Source organism: Bombus impatiens, unplaced genomic scaffold, assembly GCF_000188095.3.
Source record: "Bombus impatiens unplaced genomic scaffold, BIMP_2.2 scf_0151, whole genome shotgun sequence".
Classification (NCBI taxonomy): domain Eukaryota; kingdom Metazoa; phylum Arthropoda; class Insecta; order Hymenoptera; family Apidae; genus Bombus; species Bombus impatiens.
In genome coordinates, this window is record NT_176570.1 from 2,502,410 (window position 1) to 2,523,788 (window position 21,379).

Here is a 21,379-nt window from a genome sequence, read left to right on the forward strand (position 1 = left end):
GCAAATTTTTACGAAATTAGTCAGAAGTTAAGAAGTAAGACCTCGGGAAAAGATTGTGTTTCCTACGAAGCATTGCATAAATCAATTTGAATATTTTATATATTCTTTCATATTATGTGCATTCGGTGTAACTTTACAGTTTCAGATTTCCTACAGATTCGTGAAAATCCGCAGTTTGTTTATTACGTATACGATTAATGGTATCTCACTTCTCAGTACAAAAACTTTTCGATATTAATACTCCATGGGAAAATATATTTTCTCGCATCTCGTGCAAATTTTACAAATATTTTACAAATGTATATGTTTGTATTATTATACAACAGTTTGTTAATTCGAACATTTGAACCTTTTTTTGATAAAAGTAAAGATTGAAACTAAATAAACTTCTTACATCCTAACCCTAGATGTAACATCTGTTGGATAGTTTCAATGATTCCACGCCTGTGGTTTCTGCGTGCGTCGTGTCGATGTCAATATTGGCCCTTTGTTTTTTTTGCCTCCTCGTCGTCAGTCTAATTCAACACTTCGCGATCTGTATTATTTATTATTTATTTATTATCTGTATTTACCTATTTATTATATGTCTATATACTGACTTACGCTATATTCACTATGTCATATCTTTCGTTCTTTCTGTATCACATATTATATTAGGCTGTCCAAAAAGTTTCTCTCCTTTTATAAGGAAATAATAGATGCACATTTTTTGTTTTATATTATTTTATCGAATTATTTACGATCCCCTTTTGTTCTATTGGAATATTTATCGTAAATACTATACGTAAATATATAATACTATATGCAAATATTATATTTACTGCAAAAATTGGTTATCTCGCGCAATAAATAAACATATAGAAACTTGTTAGGTTTTAGGATGTTGTTACATCCTCTAGGAATTTTCTATCGACGACAGAATTGAAAATTGACTATTTTCTATAAGTATGCCTCGTTTGTACAATCCTAGTTAGGATTTCATGCTTTTACCTGCCATATTTCTGTCAATCTCTTTGACTGAGACACCTGAAACGCGATTACTTTGACTACTGACCGACTTCACGATCTCGCTATATCCTGACCCGTATCATAATCATTGGACGAAACCACGGGCGGTCGCGTATTTGCTCGTCACGCGAGATGAGGGAATCTCGATGGGTAATTGAATCCTCGCATGCCATCGTGACATGGAAGCCTGTCTTTAGAATTCTAGGTAAAAGGAGTTTGCGCGATTCCACTGAAACGTTCCAGCCAGTATTCTGGCATTCGGTATAGATTCTACTGAGAAAAGTAGAATTGGGCGTGTAACAGTCGATTGGTATTTGCTCGGCTGTAGATGAATCCGGACACGGAAACTATGATGTTCTTTGCATAGTTGATTAGTTCTAGATATGGGACGAAAAATTTGATCCCAGGTTCGAAAGAATTTTAAACTGATTATGGTTCGATTTAGACAACGAATACTTTGATTAACGCTTAATTACTGATATCGCTGTTATGACAATTCCGCTGCTAAACTTCATATTATTTGATTATTATTACATCGTGGACATTTATGGAAATTCATATTTTGCAAATACTTTAGACCTCGTAAAGGATGTACGCAAGAACCTGTATCTTGGGTATTTCAAACCATTTTGCATATTGTGTGCATTTTATAATCCGCAGTCTAATTATTATAATCTGGGCAGTTTGATCGATAATTATCTTATTACGTCATAATAGTATAATTTCAAATTCATTTATTACCCACTAAAGAGAAAATTCATACAATGAAAAAGAAAAGTATTACAGAGTCAGCCAAGAAGAAACATTAATTCTCGATTACGTGTTTACCGCGTCCCACTAAACGGACCGCGTTGTCTTATCAATGCGAGCGAAACGATACGGCCCAACTTCTTTAATTTTCCAGGATTTCGATAATGAAAACGGAGCATCCCCATGGCGTTGATGATTTACGAGCGATCTTGAAGCAGCCTCGATGGTATTTGTGAGTTATGCAAATACAGAGTGCGTCGTTTAGAAACAGGGTCGCATCGCTTGAGAAGATCTATCATTTTCTCTTTCTCTCTCTCTCTCTCTCTTTCCATTTTCTTCATCTCGCTCTTCTATCTTATCTTTCTAATGTCTTACTCCTCGCATTCCTCTCCTCTTCTGTCCTCCTTCGCCGTGCTCATTATCACGATTTTCCATTACCCTCGTTCGAATTTCCACGCTCGACGACCTGTGCGAGAGTCAGCAGTCAACTCCATGTTATACATTTTATCGTTATTAGCGTCGTGGTTTGCTAGGAAGGGCGTCTTTTTTCTTGTTATCTTTTGGTAGAATCAATTGATAAGAAGGAAGAGAATTTTTAAAGGATTTCAGTGGAATAACATTAAGTCGAATGATAAAATCATCCGAGTCTCATTAGAGCAGTTCTCTTACTCTTACTTGCAAGTTTCTGTTATACTTATTCGAGATTCTGTTATTCTTTGCAAGAATAGTAACTTTTCGAAAGTTATATTACTTTTTGTAATCATCGTATACTTCCATTCTTCGTTCTTCATTCTTCAGCTATCAGTGGAAATAGATTTCTACTTTTCAACGTACGTTTTGATTTACTTCGCTTGTTGGTTTGATTTTTATTCCATTTCAAGGAGACACCAAAATTTACCTATCGTTCGTCCCGATCGATCTTATTGACCTTAACTTCATCTCGATTTTCCACTCGAAAGCAATGCACACACTGCGAATGTACATCGCGTAATCATTCGGCGGTTACGTCGCGAAACAACGACGATAGCGATTGAAGTAGAAGTAGAAATACAAGTAGCAGTAGAAGAAATAGATAAATAAGACAGTTACAAACGATGGTAAACAAACAAAGGTAGACAACACCAAACAATGATAAATGGGAACAAACAAAGATAAATAATAAATGACAGCGTCAAACGACAGATACCGGTCGTTCGAGTTCAGCCGGTCGAACCAGAGTGCTTAGAAAGCCAACGTGAGCAAACCTGGTGTAATCCTATATTGCCGACACGGTTCAGGTTAGTCGCATTCGCCGTTCTCTAATGCAAGTAGGCGAATGCAACTAACCGGCTGGGAGAACTAGGCGAAATTAGAATGTTTGTCCGATTGCGTATTGCACCGTTGTACCAAACTCGAACACGAAGTTCGATTTTCTGAATATAGATAAAATCAAGGAAACTTCATCTTTCCTTTCGTTTACGTTTCCCTCTTTACGGCCGATAATTTCGCAAAAATCTTAAAGTAGCTTCGCGATAAACTGCGGTAAATTTGTGGCAAGGCTAAAAATTTGAAGCTTTTCTTCAAATAAATTGTTTTTTATATAGTATACATTAGCGTTAGTTCGAATAAAAGTAAGGAATTCTCGTCAGAGCCGCAATTGGGCTGTCTATCCGATCTTGAACTTCACATAGAAAAATCGTCTTCAAGAAACGATAACTACGACGTGGTTTCAAAGGCGGTCAGAGGAAATTAAGTTTTCGAGAGGCGCGATTCTTCGAGTCGCGGCTCTTAGCTCTTTTACTCGGCGCGACGAGCAAATGGTTTCACTTTTAGGTCACCTTCGCGTAAGTACATTCAGATTTCACCATTTCTACCGACAGCTTCGGGTCCTTTCGCTCTCTCGAAACGCTCGATATTCTTCGTTCATACACTTAGATATCCTCGAGAGCCGGCTCAATGCCAGATTACAAGGCAGAAAATTGTTGGGAACCGAGTTAATTCGAGGATATTTGTCCTTCGGATAGCGTAAATTTGTTCTGATCTATCAACTGCGTTTTAAACAAATTACCTTAGTCGAGGGAACGAAACGTCGGACACTGATGTTTACAATAGTGACTATATTTCTTACGCAACAGTCGATATTGGAAACGATCAATCATGCGTTGTAAGAGCACACCCACGAGTTTATCTCGACGACCTAAGCCATAACAGTTCTGGTGAGACGTGCGTATATTTCTATCCTTATACCCGAGATAAGAAATTCTATTAAAATATTATAATTACGAATGGAGAACGGTAATGAAACCAACGTAGTCGAACAGATTTTATTGCTTGTGTTTCGTTTATTAAGCCTTTGTGACAGCGATAAACAATTATTTATTTCATCTGGATTATACTAAAACAGATTCTTTTATATTTTTGTATAATATGTTTCTGTCCAGTTACATTATAACGCTAAATATAATTTTTTTCATAGGTATAGTTTATTAATTTAAAGACTCGAATAAATTTAATTTTTGAGGTTAAATTTATTAGATCTCTTGGTCGGTATTTGTTATACATTAATATAGCATTGATACACTTTCTTCGTCAATTAATTGTCAATGCTATACGCATAGAGTTTACCAGAGGTTTCTGGTTTTTGTCTGCGTGTTTTATGGGCAAAAGTGAGAGTAAAGTAAAAGCGAGGGAGTAAAAGTAAAAGTAAGACGAAAATGTCGTATGAGCGTAGGTTAGTGAGAGCTAAGCAATATATGAACATAAATAAACAGCTGTATAGTAGACGTAGTAGATAGTATGAACAAAAAATTGTAGTAAAAGTAGGAAATATGAAGGTCTTAAGTTGGTATGGCTTGTTATGAACGAGTTCTAGCAAAAATATGAAATGTGAAGGTCTCTTCGTTAATGAGCTGCCAACATTTTAAAACAAAATCCCGTTTTTCATTCCTTGAAAGTAGTTACCCTTTTTTAAGCAAATGGAAAGGCAATGAAAATGAAGACAGCATCGTTAAGACAGGATACGAAATGATTAGCAAACGAGACTCCATTAACAGGTTAGCATGTTACAACTTTTTTACACTCTCTCTAAATCCATATGTCTATGATAATGTGCTGGTACACCTCTACTTTACTAAAATGCAGACTCATGTTTTCTAAATTACCATGTTTGTAGAACATTAGTTATGCGATATATAAATTTTCAATGCGAACTTTTCAGTAGATCAGAATTTCAGTATCCATAAATCTTCAAATTTCTAAATTTTTTAATTTCCGATGTTCCGAATTTGTTAATTTTCTAATCTCCAGATTCCAAAAATCTTTCATTTTCAAGCTTACGAGCGTCTAAATTTCTGGATTTTTAGATGCTAAACTTTCAAATATTTAAATTTTCAAATTATGCGTGTTCCATGTACATCAGACGGACAAAGTCGAACCCAAGAAACCTACTTTCAACGAAACTGAAAGGCCTATTCTTTGCAATATTGCAGTGTTTGAAACGGGGTAACCTTTTCGCGTGTGCAACCCTTTCGCGATTCGAAAGGTTAATAAAACTCGAAAGAGAAAGAAATCCCAAGGCGTGACCGGTTTGCCGATCCAGCTGAGACCACTTCACCTTAAGGTCGGGCCGAATTTAAACGCGACGAACCTAGCCGGGAATGAATTTTTTAGCACGGCCCTGGAGATATATTTACAAATATGTAAACCGTGGACCTAAATGCCAGCAGCTTTCCCGGAGACCTGGCCTATCTGGTCTGGCCTAGCTCGCCACGTCGTTACGAAACTGCTCGTTAACGTAACTGTAACCGAGTAATCGTCGCTCGAATGTTGTCATCGCTCGTAAAAATATCTTCTGTCGAACATTATGTTCCTAGAGTCGCGCGTAAGACACTAAAATCAGAATAATTTGATTAGACGCGTCAACAGCCTTTCAGAGGACAAATTCTGCTCGAAAAAATATAGAGTACAATATTTCGGAGAAAATCAGGTTCCTAATTCCAATAAATTCTAAATATATAGACTCTATGATATTTATGGAATTGTGACAAAGCAGACATCAGAGTATACAGTTTATTGTTATTATTATTATCACCGGAGGAAACGTAATCTATTCTTAATCTCATTACTAATCCTACCGAGTATCGATAACAAATATAAGATTTGTGAAATAAATATGATTTTCAAAATTTATAGAATTACCAGTTGTGCTCGACTATTCGCTATTACAGTTCTCTATTTCATCGATAGAATGACGACCGATGGTTCAACAGGCTACAATTACGATCGTCATTAATGATTAATATGTAAAAACACGGCTACTTGTTATCCGACAGATCGTGGAGCCATGTACAAAAGACTCACTGTGACGAGACAGGACTTGGTCTCGGTCCACTTATCGCGGGGCGACGACGTCGCAAACGCATTCTACTTGCGATTTGGAGCAAGCGTACACCCCTCTTCAGAAGTATTAGATGTCTTAATCATAAGTATTGTATGAGACACCTACCGGTCTCATACAGGTTCCGTAGATCAAGTACGATAATGGAGTCAGATTACGAACGAAAACGGTTATACGGTGCAGAATTTGTTCGTGTCGTATATCTTTCTGTTTGTTTCACGAGAATTTTGTTAAAATATAAAAAATTTCGTTTTGGACATCAAGATAAAAATATCTACGGAAATTCATACAGAATTCATAACAATTTTTACGATCTGCAAATAGAGATTATCGCAAGTAATAAACGTCTTTATTTCATTTGTTCTTCGTTGGTTTTACGGCGAGTAACGATTCTCTTTGCGATTCGACGATTTATGTTTTCTGGGTAATTACACGGATAATAAGTTCATCATCTCTCATCGTCGAGCAATGAAATTTCCAGAATTCGTGCAGTGTACACGTTTAACCTTTTAAACGTGGGCTTGGACACGACGACGAGTTAACTCGCCTTTTGTGAGAAATATTTCCGGAACGGCGCGCGAGATTAACCATTTAAATGCCTTGGGTAGCATTAAACATTTGCTGTTCGCACTTTTGCTCGAGTAATCCGCTCGTTATGTCGTTTCAACGTTTGCTCCGCGCTTTCTGCGAATTTCCCTCGTTTAATTTTCTTGCTAAAATTATATAACGTGCCGGAGAAATTTGTCTAAAAATTATACACAATTTTCATCGAAAAATTTTCAAACAATATATATACATGTATATATATATCATAGCTGTGGTTAGTTCTAATATCAAATACAGTACAAAATCATTCGCGATCGAACGTGATAGTATCGACCAGTAACCTAATTCGTTCTCCAAAAATGTAGAACAGCCTCGTACAACAATACGGTTCCACGATCGCGCCGGTTTGCCAACAGACGCCTCGCTTTACGCAACAATCGATGTTGAAACGTGTAATCAGCAGTTCTTCTTTTTCTCTTTTCGCAGTCCTCATTACGGTCGATCAACAGAATCTCTAAGCGAACGATTTCTTACCCACTTTTCAGAATATTTATTTCCTTCGCCTTTTTACCACATTCCAACCCGCGTATCTTTCACACGCGTATTGACCTTAAAATCCATCCCAAAACAGGATAATCGAAATCGTTTCGTTCGTTTAGTTCAGAGACGATCTCATATAAATTTCTTTTCTTTCTCTTTCTGTTGCCGTTCGGTAATTATGCTCGTGCACGAATGGCCTATTTAATTCAATGAAACGAGCCATTGACGAGCCTATTCAGCCATACGACAACCACGAGGTCACGTAACACAACGGACCACACCCACACGCGGACGCACACCAGCGTGAATCACCCATGTGGTCGCGTATACTTGCATGTACACAGAGAGTAGTTGGCACGCGTGATCGTACGATTAATTTGATTTTACGGCTGGTCGATCTTTCGATCGTATCGGGAGAGATGCTGCTGGCAATACGATTCTCTCACTGGTCGAGTTGGGATTTCGAATTCCATCGAAAAGTTGATCTCCATTCTATTTGTTATAGCGTGAAGTTCGAATATGGCCAATATTGCTCGTTAAATTGTATGTTAGTGTCACATCGAAGAAGAAGAAGAAATTTATTATTAATCGTATATATCCGACGTTAAGCGAATTTATTGAGTAGACAATGAAAAGAGTTTTATTCGATAGATACACACTGCTCAACGTAATTAGAAGATCGCTACGAATAATTCTATTGAAGCAATCTAGCAAGTGAAAATAAAAGTCGTATGGACCGATAAATTAGCATATTATTCGTATGATACTGTAAAAGAAAATAGTTTTTAAGAAAATCGTCAAAAAATATATAAACACGAGAAGCGAGAATAAAAATCAAAGTGACACGAAAGAGATTCTCTGATAATTCCGTATGACGCAGTGATAAGTTAATAACAAATAATCTCTGTAATAATTTAACAATAGAATAAAATAGCAATCATGAAATTACTGCACTCAACCTGCCAAATTCGAATTCGTTTCACTTATCCGTGCTCCACTTGTTCGAGCGATTGCTAAACGTTTCAATGGATTTCCGCGTTTCTCAGCGAAAGCCTGTGAGAAAACACGTTGCGAAGTCGATCTTTTCCCATGGAAGCACCAGGGTCACGATTTCAAAATTTCCTTATCGATTTTTGATTTCTCAACGTTATCTGGCGTTTTGTTTACCGGGAAAGCAAAGTGAGAACACATGCGGTATGTATGGCGTGGTAGAATTTCCATGAGACGAAAAATACGTAACGTTGCGAGTTATCCATTGCACACTTACCGACAAGTGGCCTCGATTCCTTCTTCTGTACTTTCTCGCTGGTTTTCTGCCCGAAACCGGGCAACAATGTTGCGACTGATTACTGAATCTCTCAGAAGCTCTCTCGTATCCTGCTCTGCTTGTTATGGATGTTGCAACGAGCTCATGTAGTTTGCTACGGAAGAGTAATCCTGTTTTCTCCTTTCATTTTGTACCTTTAAATTCGATGTTCGAACGCTTCGAATGAAAAATAAGTTTGGAATTAACGAAACAGAGATTAACGGTGAAGTTAGCAATTAACTCTGAAGCAGAAATCAGGAAGATTATCAGATCAGCGTGAAGACGATATCGCGATCGCACTTTTCCATTTCAAAGTGCTCGTTCATAAAGATTTCGTAACTCCTAAAACTATGGTTGCTATTAGGGACTACTTGGGGAAGAAGCAGCGAATCAATTTTCGAAATTTAGAAAAATATTCAGACAATTAAATCTCGATACAAAGAAAAGATTTGGCACAAGCCTATATTGTTGTATGTTGTTCTCCAAGATAAAAGAAATATCGCGAAAGGAAAACATTTCATAAAGCAAACGACGTTCCAGGAGGAAAGCAACTCAGCGAGTATCCTAAACAGTATGCCAAATACAGAATATACTCGAATATCAGTAGAAAACAGTAAAATTCTGTCTTCTGTTTCTTCCATCTAAACCTACTACTTAGCAACGAAAAAGGCACTAGGCAACTACTGACGTAAACATCTTGTATACTTCTAGAAAATTAACAAAATCCTTGCCGCGACATTTCCACCAGCAAATATGATGCACATTAAAGAAGTATACCTCGACGAACCTTCGTTACTCGATAACGAAGGAAGGAGCGTGTGGTTGGAAGTGCTTGTCACGCTGCAGCGTATTGGTGGCACGGCAGTAGCGATACTCGAGATGACGATGGTACCGTGGTACGTTACAGCGATGGGGTTATGCTCCTACTTACGAGGAACGACGAACGCGGTTAGCCTAGATCACAGTAAGACAGAGAGGGCAGCGGCGGCTCGTGCGCGTGCACCAGAGCGAACAGAGCGAGCACAGGGTATAACGCCACGAAGGGGGCCACGCGATAAAATCCCGGCAAAGCAAGACACCTCGTGGAGAACGCGATACGCTTTTCTGCAGCTGCTGAACGACCAGCCAACACAGCCAGCCAGTCGACTAACCGGCCGATTTCGCTCGCGTTGCAAAAGCTCCGTTTTTCTTGTGGGAACTCGAGTGCTGCCGCGTACCGAATACATGATCGTTACGTTCACGCTGTCATCGTGCAACGTAATCGGTCGGTGACGGTCCTCGTGATGACGACGTCGCGTTAAGTGGGGAGTTACGCTTCGAGAGAAACGCGATTAAGAAGCTACGTAGATTTTTCTTTTTATTTTGTTTCAAATTGTGCATAGACTACCATGGTCAACATGGATAGATTAGTATCCAAGATCGGTTTCATTGGGATTTTAAGCTTTAAGCTCGGTGCCCGAGTATTTCGAATAACACAAGACTTGGAAATTAATCGGACGGAGAATAGAGAATTTTATAGTTAGAAGGTTTTAATTCTCGATTGGCGTCGCTGAGATTTTCATCGAGTTTAATGTTCGAATATTTTGAATATAGGAATATAAGCGATCTGATAGATAGCTGGTAGTTTGTGCATCCTGCTACAGCAAGACTTTTCGTTTTAGTTAGTTTTTAATTATCTTCAACAGTTTTTTCTTAACATGTTTTACAGAAAATACGCGTTTGCTTTACCATTAATAAAAATCCGTTCCAAAGAAATTAAAAAATGAATTCGAACAATTCTCATCTCTCATTACGTCATCGCTCACTTTAGCTACAAAGGGCGATCTACAAAGATTTGATTTATTATTTTTTAATTTTCCTGAAATATCTGCGTGATGTTTCCAAAGGATCAAACAGAAATAAGGTTGTCACTAGGGTGATATTGATGAGGCTTAGGACGAAACGCGAGCACACGTGCATCGATGCACCGTCGAACAACTTTGTCAAGAGATGTTTTTCACGGAGGCTTCGACTCGTGCAACCTACCTACCTACATAAACACGATGCTCCGCTTTGCTTCCCGTTCTCCTTACGAGCCCCTGCATTGCACCTCCTCGAGAAAATGAGAGAAAGAGAGGCAGGTGCCGGGCCTGAGGGGAGGAGAAGCTGGGTTGCAAAAAAAGGTCGAGAGTTGAGAGTAGGCAACCCAATTTTGTGACGCTCGCTTCTAGGTATTTCGATGTATCGCGCACGGGTCAAGGTCGGCCGAGATTTTTTACCAACGAAGTGTCAGTCGTTCTAAATGATTCCGACCACGGGGCCGACATCTCTCTGAGTCGCTTTCCGCGAATCCCATCGGAGATCTTCGCTAGCAAACTGCATTTCCCAGCTGCGCCCATTAACATCTGCCAATTAACGAGATACCAAATTTCAATTGTCGCTAGTCAGTTCTGAATTCTCACTATCTAATTCTCATTATTTCTCACTAACGACATCTAGTCGAAGAGCGTGCAGAAAGGACATGATAAGTCCACTCGTGCTTGAATTCACAAACGTAGGTTCCTTAGAGATACGTGACGGATCTATGAAATTTGATAAACGATCAAATTAATATAGTAAATATTATTCAAATATGATATAAATAAAATATCTGATCTCAGGGCCGAGTAAAAAGATAGTTTCAGTAAGATGGAATTATCGTGCGTATCGTTACAAAAGATTGCAAGAATCTAAGTTACGCACATTTAAAACTTAAATTACCATTTTCCAATTTCTTAGCGCCCGCTCTCAACCTCCCCGCTCTAGTCCTTCGACTTTCAGACTCCAACTTCGAACACTGCAATTCCATCTCTGGTGGCATTCTCCCGAAGAGAATACCGTTCTCCATCTCCAGGACATGTTTACCCAAACTTATTATTCTAGAAGCTGCCCACGCCGCGCAGCCTCGTTCGCGCGACACGTTTCTCCGCTAACGAGCAATTTTCTCGAGAGATATTTTTCTCACACGAACAACGTCTCGTCTCGTTCGTTGGTTCACGAACCAAGCGAAAGTTTCTCGTTCGGCTCGGGACGTACGTCTCGCCGATAAGTCTTGGAATTAATTCGACGATATGCATCATCTGCCTCGCGGTTTTAACGGAATTCGATCGTGAATCAGGGACAAGAGGAGGCACGTTTGTGATGTCATAGAAGTAGGGCATGGTGGAAGTGCCTCTCGATATCGTCGGTCGAGATTCTGCAGTCGCTTCATCATCGCATAGACAAACTCGATTCAGCCGGATCGCGTCATGGGCAATCGTTGTTAAGGAGGCGTGCTCCACGTGAGATTGCGTTACTTTCCACCGTTATTTTAGTTACGAGCGGTTGCTTTTAAGAGCGACTCGTGGGAATCGACGAGCACATTTCGAGTATCACTGTAGAGATGCTATTGTACCATTGACGATGTTATCCGTATTAAATTTTTATGGATAATATCGTTTAGTTAAAACGGACTTAAATTAGAAACGCAAAATGTACAGGTATTGCGAGTTTCTGTATCTTCAGTGCATCTTCGATGCATCGATCTTCCTGGAATAATCCTCATGAAGCTCCTTCTATTTTCTGAACACGCGGGAAAACAAGGGAAACGGTTCAGATAGAGTGCAAACGCGCATCGTACCGACAGCTCGTATCTGGGACGAATTTTGCAGAAATCTGAAACGCAAATCTCCTTTCTCTCGTTCGTTCCGTTCTCGAAACGAACTCGACGTCGTTTTTTTAATACCGACGTCTCTGACTGTGTATAGCGTATACATTGTCGCGTGACGGAGGAAATCGTGCCGGATCGTAGCGAGCAACGATGAATATTGTTGCAGTCGAACACGAGGGAAAGTCGAAGAAACGTTTCAGCAATCGAACCCTTTAACGTTACGTGCGTTATTTCAAACTAATAATATCGGAGTCTTCCGTAGATCAGTATCATAGTCAATTTTACGATTCGTATCATTTAGTTCCATAAATTCTACGAATAATTAAGATCGTAGATATAGGAGATTACCAGTGGAAAAGAACTGATAAGATATATCGTCTGGGAAAAAAGTTTCGTGAAACTGTCAGCATTCAAGTTGATATAAAAGAAGAAGGAGGATGCTTTATCTTACCTACGGTGGTATACACCGGCATGACAAAGCAGTAAAAATGTTCCCGTAGTAAAATGGCCCGTTTAAAGCGTATCACACACAATGAAGCAGACGTGGTACCTGTTTTGCACTAAGGTCGCAGTGACCGACCACAAAAACGTCCCTTTAAAGCAGACCCAAGCGTTCCCTATCATTGCCTGGCCACGCTATATTCCAGACAATGCTGGAAAGTTTGAGAGATTCGTCGTTTTTCTGTTATGCTTTCGTTATTATGTACTTTGGTATGCGCCAGAGGAAAGTCGTCTGCTTTCTATTAACCTGTTAACTGCTTCTGATGAGCATACTCGTTTCGTTTTACTCAAACGGTATACAACCTGAACAAACATTGAATACCTTTCGCATAGATTTATAAAACGTATAAAATATGTATTATTTAAATTATTCAAAGTTTTTTTTAGTTGAATTATTATGTTTTTGAAATTTAATATCGCGCAACCAAATGTTAAATTATATAGGTTTCGTGTTCCTTGAACCTTTCAAGTGTTTGCATCAAAGATAATATATAATTTTCGTGTCGTACTCTATGATATCGTGAGTTACGAATTAAAAGGACTTTCACTTTTCAAGAAAGATACCATGACACGTATTTGGAAGCGACAATAATGAGCTGTAGATTAATGAAGCGTTCACGGTGCATGTATTAAGCGATACGAATTACATATGTACAAAGCGTAAAACATTAAACTTGTCGATGTTTCAAGGATCAATTACGAAATATGCCAATCGTAGTTGTTATTCCTCGTGTCATATACATAATTAGAAATTAATCCATCAGACAAATAGTACGTTCTTCTGTCTTTTCTCTTTTTCTCTTTTTTATTTCAAGGTTCTTTTAAACCGTGATGAGTTAAAGGAATGTCAACACTTCGTAAGATTCTCATTAAGAAACAATAAAATACATTTCAATGAAAATGAACTGCGGCGATAAATTATATGCAAATGTGGCACATTTATCTTTTTCCTGTATCGATGTGTACGTAATACAGCTTCTACATATTCTCTGGTCTCACGAGGTGAGGGGGAAGTTTATGAATTCATAGCAATTGGTGATCCCAGACTGTCGGGTGCTGCTGGTACGCGTTAGCTTCACGCCGAGAATCTTTATAAGGGATCCTTTCAACGATGTTGCACCTTGAAACGTTATTAGATCGACCTAGAAACATCATTTAAAACTTCATGTCGGGATTTAGAGTGAACGTCAGGGATATTTCTGGTTGCGAATATTTTTAATATTTCACGCGTTCGTGTGAATTACTTTCGACGCTTTTATATTCCCGTGTATGGTGTCGATATTTCGAGTGTTTTCTTCTTTAAATCGAATAATTGGAATATTCCCTGCGTTTTTACGAGTATTTTGACTTTGATAGCGAAAATCTTCGGAATATTTTTCGTGGTCCTGTAAATTTTTAGATTATCTCTGATATTCGAACGAATGTTGACAGTATTTTCTTTTAATAATAATCGCTATACGTATGTTTAAAAAATAGATGCTGGCTAATCGTAGTCGTTAATCCAGTTCAACTTTCACTTTTCTCCAGAGAGAAACTGTGGTATATTTTTTACAGCACAGGTAATAATTTGTAGAAAATCAAATGTAACACGACTACAAACTTAGTTTTTCAGAATGTTTCTTATCATTTTGTCTCTCCCTCTCTCTCTCTCTCTTTTAATCTCTATATCGTATAGCAAATATCAAATGATGTTAAAATGTAGAGAAATAGAAATTGAGATATCTCAAATAGACTTTTGCAGTCTGATTCGGTAGACAAACAAATTGTTACACTTGTGCAAGGTATAGCGAGGCAACTGGATTCCTTCATATCTAGGCAAATATGGAAGCAATAATTTCAATTGTGTCGATACTCTGACAGGTAACGTTAGTACGATTTATTTGTATAATCCTTACAAGCTTACAAATATCATAATCGTCCATAAATCGTCAGATACCCAATTTTCTAATGTTTGATTAATATGAACAATCGTAAGCAAGAAATAAAACTTTTCTACAATCTTATTCGACAAGTAGTAAATCTCACAGCTACATGTCGTAACACGGTTCTTCATTTTTCGTTAAACAATTACGCAACATTCAAAGCACAAGGTATAGAACGAACCGTACTTTTGCAACGGGCTGTAGCTCGTTACCAGATGCACAATAATTCTTTGTTAACCGAGCTTGTTGATTCAACAACAATATTTAACGAGTGAACGTTTCGAAAACGAGCGTGCAGTTTCGCTCGTGCGAATATGTAATTGAAGCCAGCGATGACATAATGCACTGGTTGGGCCTTTAACAACAAAGTATCGGTTTGTTTTTCCAGCGGCCTCGATTTTTTCCCTATTTCCCTTTCACAAAACAATCGAGGCCATTTCGCTCGATTTTCCCCCCTTATTTTCTCGAAAAATTATCTCTGGCCACCTTCAGCGATTCGTTTAACGTTTCCATCCATTAAGAATCAAGCAGTGAAGCAACGCATCAAAGTTTCGTAAACGCAGCATTATTGAGAAACGTAAATCAGATAATCCGTATACGTGTTATTTTTTTGAAAGTGTACAAAATATAACTAGACTAATATATATGTAGACACTCTGCTAAAGTCTACCACGCAAATCAAAGACGGTAGGTATTCTAATCACGATGCTATAAATACTTCGTTTTCTTAGAATTTCAGCAAATTGTAAAAAATTATAAAAAACCGTTAAAAAATAGGATATACCAAGGTAAATTGACTGAAAAGAATTGCGAAGGAAATGTTGTGTGGCCCCTTGAGATCGCTTAATCTTAAATAGAATCGCTATACGTATTTTAGCTTCCCCTATACTTTAGGCATTCTATACATATATTCATACAGCATATTTATAAATTATACAAATGGATATTTTCCGAATTGTTGCACTTGCAGAATTATTATTTTATCGATCTTCTGTCTCGCTTCGTCTGCTTCTTTCTTTCTTTCCTTATCTCCCTTGGCCGTTCTGTAACCGATAGATCATTCATGCTGGCTGACTCGGAATGGTAAAATTATCCAGCTCGGATCAAGGAAAATTCGTAAGTTATTCTTAGGTTAGAAATGTCACAACGTGTGCGTTTTATCCGTAATTTTTCTGACATTTATAGCCGTTTAAGAAATGTATGGTAAGGGGTGATTTGGAATATTACGATGTATTTGTTACAGGCATAAAGATTTATCGATGAAATAGAATTTTTCTGTATTTCTTGTTACCAAATTTCTCGTTATAAAATTATTTGGGTTAGTTGCAAATATACGAAATTAATCAATATTGTATCTTTATTTCTTATATATTTATATGCGGATTAATGTTGGAATTTTGGGCGTTTGACGAACCTTCACTCGAATTTGCCATCGCGGTTATAGCTGATATTTATTAGTACAAATGTGATTATTACAAGAGGTTACAAGTAACAGCGGCGATCGGATGATCGAGATGTCGATGACAATGAATTCAGGTTCGATAACGAATCCATGGCCAACGGAACGACGAATGCGATGTGATACACGATGCTGGTTTCACTCTACGTGCAAGTAGTACTCCTCTGAATGGACTCTACCTCAGTCCAAGTGGAACTGCCCTTATATAGTCCTCTCCCCACTTCTCGGGTCAATCTTTGATTTTAAGGAAAGCTATATAATTATTACATACCTCTGTTAGGTACACGTCTCTCCCGTGTACTACGTTCAGTGACTCGTTATATCACTTCGAGCCCAAGCGCATCGTCATAAACCTTGAACACCCATAATCGGATTAGAACATTACAACTATTTCTTAGTTTTATTACTTAAGTGTAGCTATAGTAAATAGTAGTATAGTAAATAGTAGTAGTATAGTAAATTCTGGACTAGGGTATCGGAGTTTTCTCCAACATTCCAAAAGAGAGGCCCCGATGTTCTTTCATCTCCGACATATATATACTTCGTTTCGACGTTAATGTCTATATAAAATGATTTATAGAAAACATATTTTTAAATCAATTATGTTTCTCGCTATATGTGATAAAAATTCCAAGAGTTACTGTCACGTAGCAAACAATCGGTGTGATTCAGCGATCTGAAAAAACGGTGGGTTCTATTCCCTTGTATAACTAAAAAGATTGAAATAATCGGTTTCCAGGAATAATGTCGGCGATGGTCCTTGAGAAAGGTCCTCCGTTTAATGCGATAATGGCGAGAAACAAAGGCGACTTCTCCTAGGCTCGCAACTTTCTCGCTCTCGCGTCTATTTCAACCACGTCTGGCTACATTTTACTACACTCGACGATTAGCATGGATTTCGATTGTTCGTCCAGGATTGCACTCGCTGCTTAATGGACTGTCTCGACTATCTATTTCTCTGCCTCCGCCGGTTTTTTGCACCACCAATCTCTTCTGTCTTTCTCTTCCCTTCCTCTCTGAATCTCTCACCTTTTCATTATCCTTTTCACTCCTCTTCTTTAACAATCCACAGCGAAGGCGATCACGTGGAAGCTTGAATTCTTCTTTTAGCGACGAATGAACGAATAAAATGAGAAAATTGCGAGGAACGAGAAGAAGAATCGATAGATATTTGTTGTTTTATCGTTGGAAATTTTTGCACCTGTAACGCAAATATACGAAGAGTGGTAAAAATGAAATTTAAGAATAAATACATTTTTATTGCTTGACATTTTACAATTCGAGTAAAGGTTTTCGACCATGTAAAGGAAAGTTCGAATAGACGAAATACCAGAGATATTCGCTAGCTTATCCTTCTAAAAAGATGTGTCTACGAGCAGATTGATGGGCTCGTCAAGACGGCGACCAATCTGGATCATCGATACGATGTAGAGAGAATAAAAAGAAGGTTAGTCTCGTGCTATTGGTAGCTTCTGTCGGGGCACCACAGCATGTGTTCTTTTGAGAAAGACGCTTAGGAGCCGAATATTCGAAAATAGAGAAGAATGAAGGAGCATCGAAGCAGTTTAATGCTCGTACCTTTGACGTTGAACGCTGACGATGGAATACGAGTGCTTTGAAGCTCTCGTTATTTGAAATTTCGAAATATCGCGGCAAGCTAATACGGCTATACTTCGTATCTATCTTTCTTTATTAGCAAAATTGAAAATTCAATTGGACACGTGATAAACTTCTTTCGCGATAGTAAACTCTAAAGTTTATTAACGCGGGATTAAAATTTACTAAACAGTTTCCCGAAGCTTTCTACACTCATCTAAAACTCTTCTTACACAAGTAGTAGATTTAATTAAACGGGTCTGCGATGGAAGTAAAAAGTCGTCAAGCAAGAACAAGCGAATAAAATAAAAAGAATTAAAATAGAAAGGAAACGAGAACACGCGCCATGGTAAAATCCTATTTCCACGTTTCTCGTTACATTCTACGATCCTCTCAACCACGACCTTTTGTCGAGGCTCATGATCGAATCTGAAGAAACCACGCTAAAGCGACGCAAGCCATCACTCCCGTCTCTATAAATGATTCGTGTTCCGCAAATATCATCAGGTCCTCACCAGCTGGCCTAGTGATTTACGTTCTTTGAATCGTCATCGAATCGTCGGACGACGATCGCCAGCGGCGTAATGGTTCTCGGCATCTAGGATTGCCCGCGCGAGGAGGCTGGTCCTCGAACGGACGGATAATATTGCGGCACGGGGAGTGAAAGCGACATGGTGAACCCGCTCACGAGGTTACCCATGTACTTTTACTCGATTCAAGCCGTATTATAGTGACTACTTACCCGGCAGTCCCTGGCATAGTTACCACCAGAAATATCGTTGGAAAGCCTGGCCGCTCAGCTCGCTACCCACTCGACGAGCCTACCAGCGAGAGAACGAGTCGCGTCTAACGAACTTTTAGCACAGATTCCTTGGATATTGTTTCCTTCGATCACTGTTATCAAACTTCCCTCGTCAACGATATTATTTCTTCGTAGGATTTTTCTCCTTCTTCTTGTTTTGATGTTTGATCAAAAAATATCCATCTGCTCTGATCCCTAGAGGTAAATTAGGAGAGCAAAAGTAGCACGAAAAGAACACATAACGATCCAGAAGAAGATATTCAACGAAATTGCTTCGCGTAGAAAGATATGAAAATCCCTCGGCACTGAGATATTACAAATCACAAAAGTACGGTCAAAAATACGTGTGTCGTTTAATCTAAGAAAAAGTTACGATATTTGCTCTATTTCACCAACGAGAGCCTATAATGTGAAGTAAAATTCCTTTAAATCCCATCGAACGAAACGCGTTAAAAATTTTAAAATCTCTCAAGATATAAAAGAAACGAAAAGTTCACCAAGAATTTCCCGCCAATCAATTTCTCGTCTGTTTACCTATTTCTCACAATACCTATCCTAACCACCCGTATTGTGAAAGAGACGTAAAAGATTTTACTGACACAAAACGATTCGAGCATTTTGGATAAAGCTCCGATGTACGCGTCTTCGCGTAATAGATATTCTGGTCTGTGGAAGGTCGATAATGCGCAGACTTGTTTGTCCTACGAGAGAAGCCGTGGAGCTGGAATAAAGGGCTGGCATATGCTGTCGGGGACAATGAGGACGAAATAAGAATCGTCGAAGGGTAGTGCACACCGTTATAGTAGGGATCCATTGACCAAAGCACGTAAACCCTCGCAGCCTGAGCTGCTCTCTGGCCCCTCCGAAATAGGTACGTCTCGATTCTTTTGGCTGCCCTTTTGCCAACGACATCGAACCCTCCAGTCTTTGCCCTCGCCCTCGCCTCATTTTACTAGATCTCCAAGGGCGGTTGGGAATCACTCTGATTCATTCATTCATTCTCACACGTGAGAGAGAAAGAAAGTCAATCAGTGTTCCCAAGCGATAATCAAAGGAAAATCGGAGGGATCACGGAAAGGATGGAACGATCGTTTGAAAGATTTTCATTTGACGCGTTTCATCGTCTTTCTGCGAGAGGTGAGTTTTTTGAATAAGTTTGTTAAGTATTTTGCAGTCGGTAATTTTATTGTTCAGCTTCTGACGTTTATGGATGTTAAATATGGAAGAAACGCGTGACATTTATTGCACGATAGATATGTGCATATAAAATATGAAAATATGCAAAATACGTGATATATTACGTATTGTCTCTATGTTGCGATATTCGTACGCACAGAATAATATCTATCTGTTCTTTGAAACATAGTGGCTTTTAAAAAAAGATCTGACAAATCCTTTGGCGTATAGAAATCTTCAAAAATTGTGACTCTGATCGAGATTCTAATCGAGACTCTAACCGAAGAATGAAATAGAATTTTCAAAGTCCTTCTGTAAAGAATTCTTCTTTAGACGAAAAGATGCAAGCTTGTGTTCTTAGTTTTCGTTTCGTCATTCTATCGTTCGTATTGCAAGTTATATAATTTTGTCTACGTAGTTACGATCATTGTAGCGTTTCGTACATAGCCTTCAATAGGTTGTACGTAATAGTCGGTTATGAGCAATGGAATGATTATATAAACCATCGATTGACTGTGAATGAATAGGGCTCCCGTAGACTGGTCGAAATTGTCAGATACCAAAAGGTTTACATCTGTTCTGTTAGTAGCGTGTACAACTATAATTTAACACCTTAAATTACGTTTCATTTCTGTTTTAATGGTTCGACACGTTTCATGTCTGTTCGAATCAACTTTCTAAATGTAATCGATACAGTTTCGGTATAGAAATAAATCAAACTTGATTCATGACCTGGCATGAAAATTAATTAATCTCGCGAGGGAACGTAAGATACCGTTTTGGCAAGGACGAAGTCAAAACTTGCGCAACATTTATATACGTATATGTATTCACTAGATTTATATTTATATTCATTAGTCGACTATTATGTCTCCTAGTTAAATAATAAGAATCATTATGGTTATAAAACAACCCTGATCAAGCCGGTAGGCACGTAACAAAAGATAAATATAGGTTGATATCGTGTGTTGTGTTCTTTCAAAATAATACACGTGTTAATACACGTGTTAATACACGTGAATATTAATAATCGATAAAAACGAAATTTTCTTTTCACAATTCATGAAATATTCGATACTTGCAACGATTCTATATAATTACTATAATTTTAATTTACGATTCAAACAAATTACAACGACCCGTCTATAATACACGTATCCACACTTTGTCCAAACAACCGAATTCGTTTCCATTCGAAAGTTCCCACCCAAAGAAGAAAACTGCCGCGCAGAAGAATACTGGAAAGTCGGTTTCACTTTACCTCTAGAGCCGTTCCACTTTTCCTCGAAAAGTGTCGAGGAAAATGAATCGTCGATGGATTGGCAACAATGAAATCCCAGATGGTTTCAGGACACATTTGCCACCCTCTTCTTCGATCAGCATCCTCGTGCAACGACTAAAACCGGATCCATACGTACAATACCCCTCACAAGTAATCCGTACGTCGATCGATTTGTATAGCAAGAGATTGTTAGTTTTACCGAATTGTATAAATCAAGAGGGAATTAATCATTTACTGTCTGTTTACGGAAACAATATTAAATTTTAGTTATTTGAAATTACCTGACTATCTGAACTATATAAATTATCAGTTTAACGAGCTTCAACTATTACTTGCTTCGAGGTTACCTTTCGAAGATAAATTTTAGCACACGATAATATTCTGTATACTCTATCAATACGCGAATGCAGCGTGAATTCTGCTTTAGGTAATTCTGCTTTAGGTTAGGT

At 38.3% G+C, this 21,379-nt stretch overlaps 1 protein-coding gene and 1 long non-coding RNA gene across 8 annotated transcripts in view; one reads left to right on the top strand and one right to left on the bottom strand.

Moving 5' to 3' along the window:
• Positions 1-21,379, top strand: part of LOC100742462 (origin recognition complex subunit 2) — a 114,796-nt gene that overhangs the window by 36,300 nt on the left and 57,117 nt on the right. The window lies entirely within an intron of this gene.
• Positions 758-10,021, bottom strand: LOC117151338. Of its 2 annotated transcripts, none has more exons than XR_004461183.1 (3): positions 9,313-10,021; positions 8,487-8,702; positions 758-2,224 (listed from the first exon to the last, which is right to left on the bottom strand). It is a non-coding gene; the product is annotated as an uncharacterized LOC117151338 (long non-coding RNA). The 2 variants fall into 2 exon arrangements; XR_004461182.1 differs by lacking the exon at positions 758-2,224 and adding an exon at positions 5,706-7,711.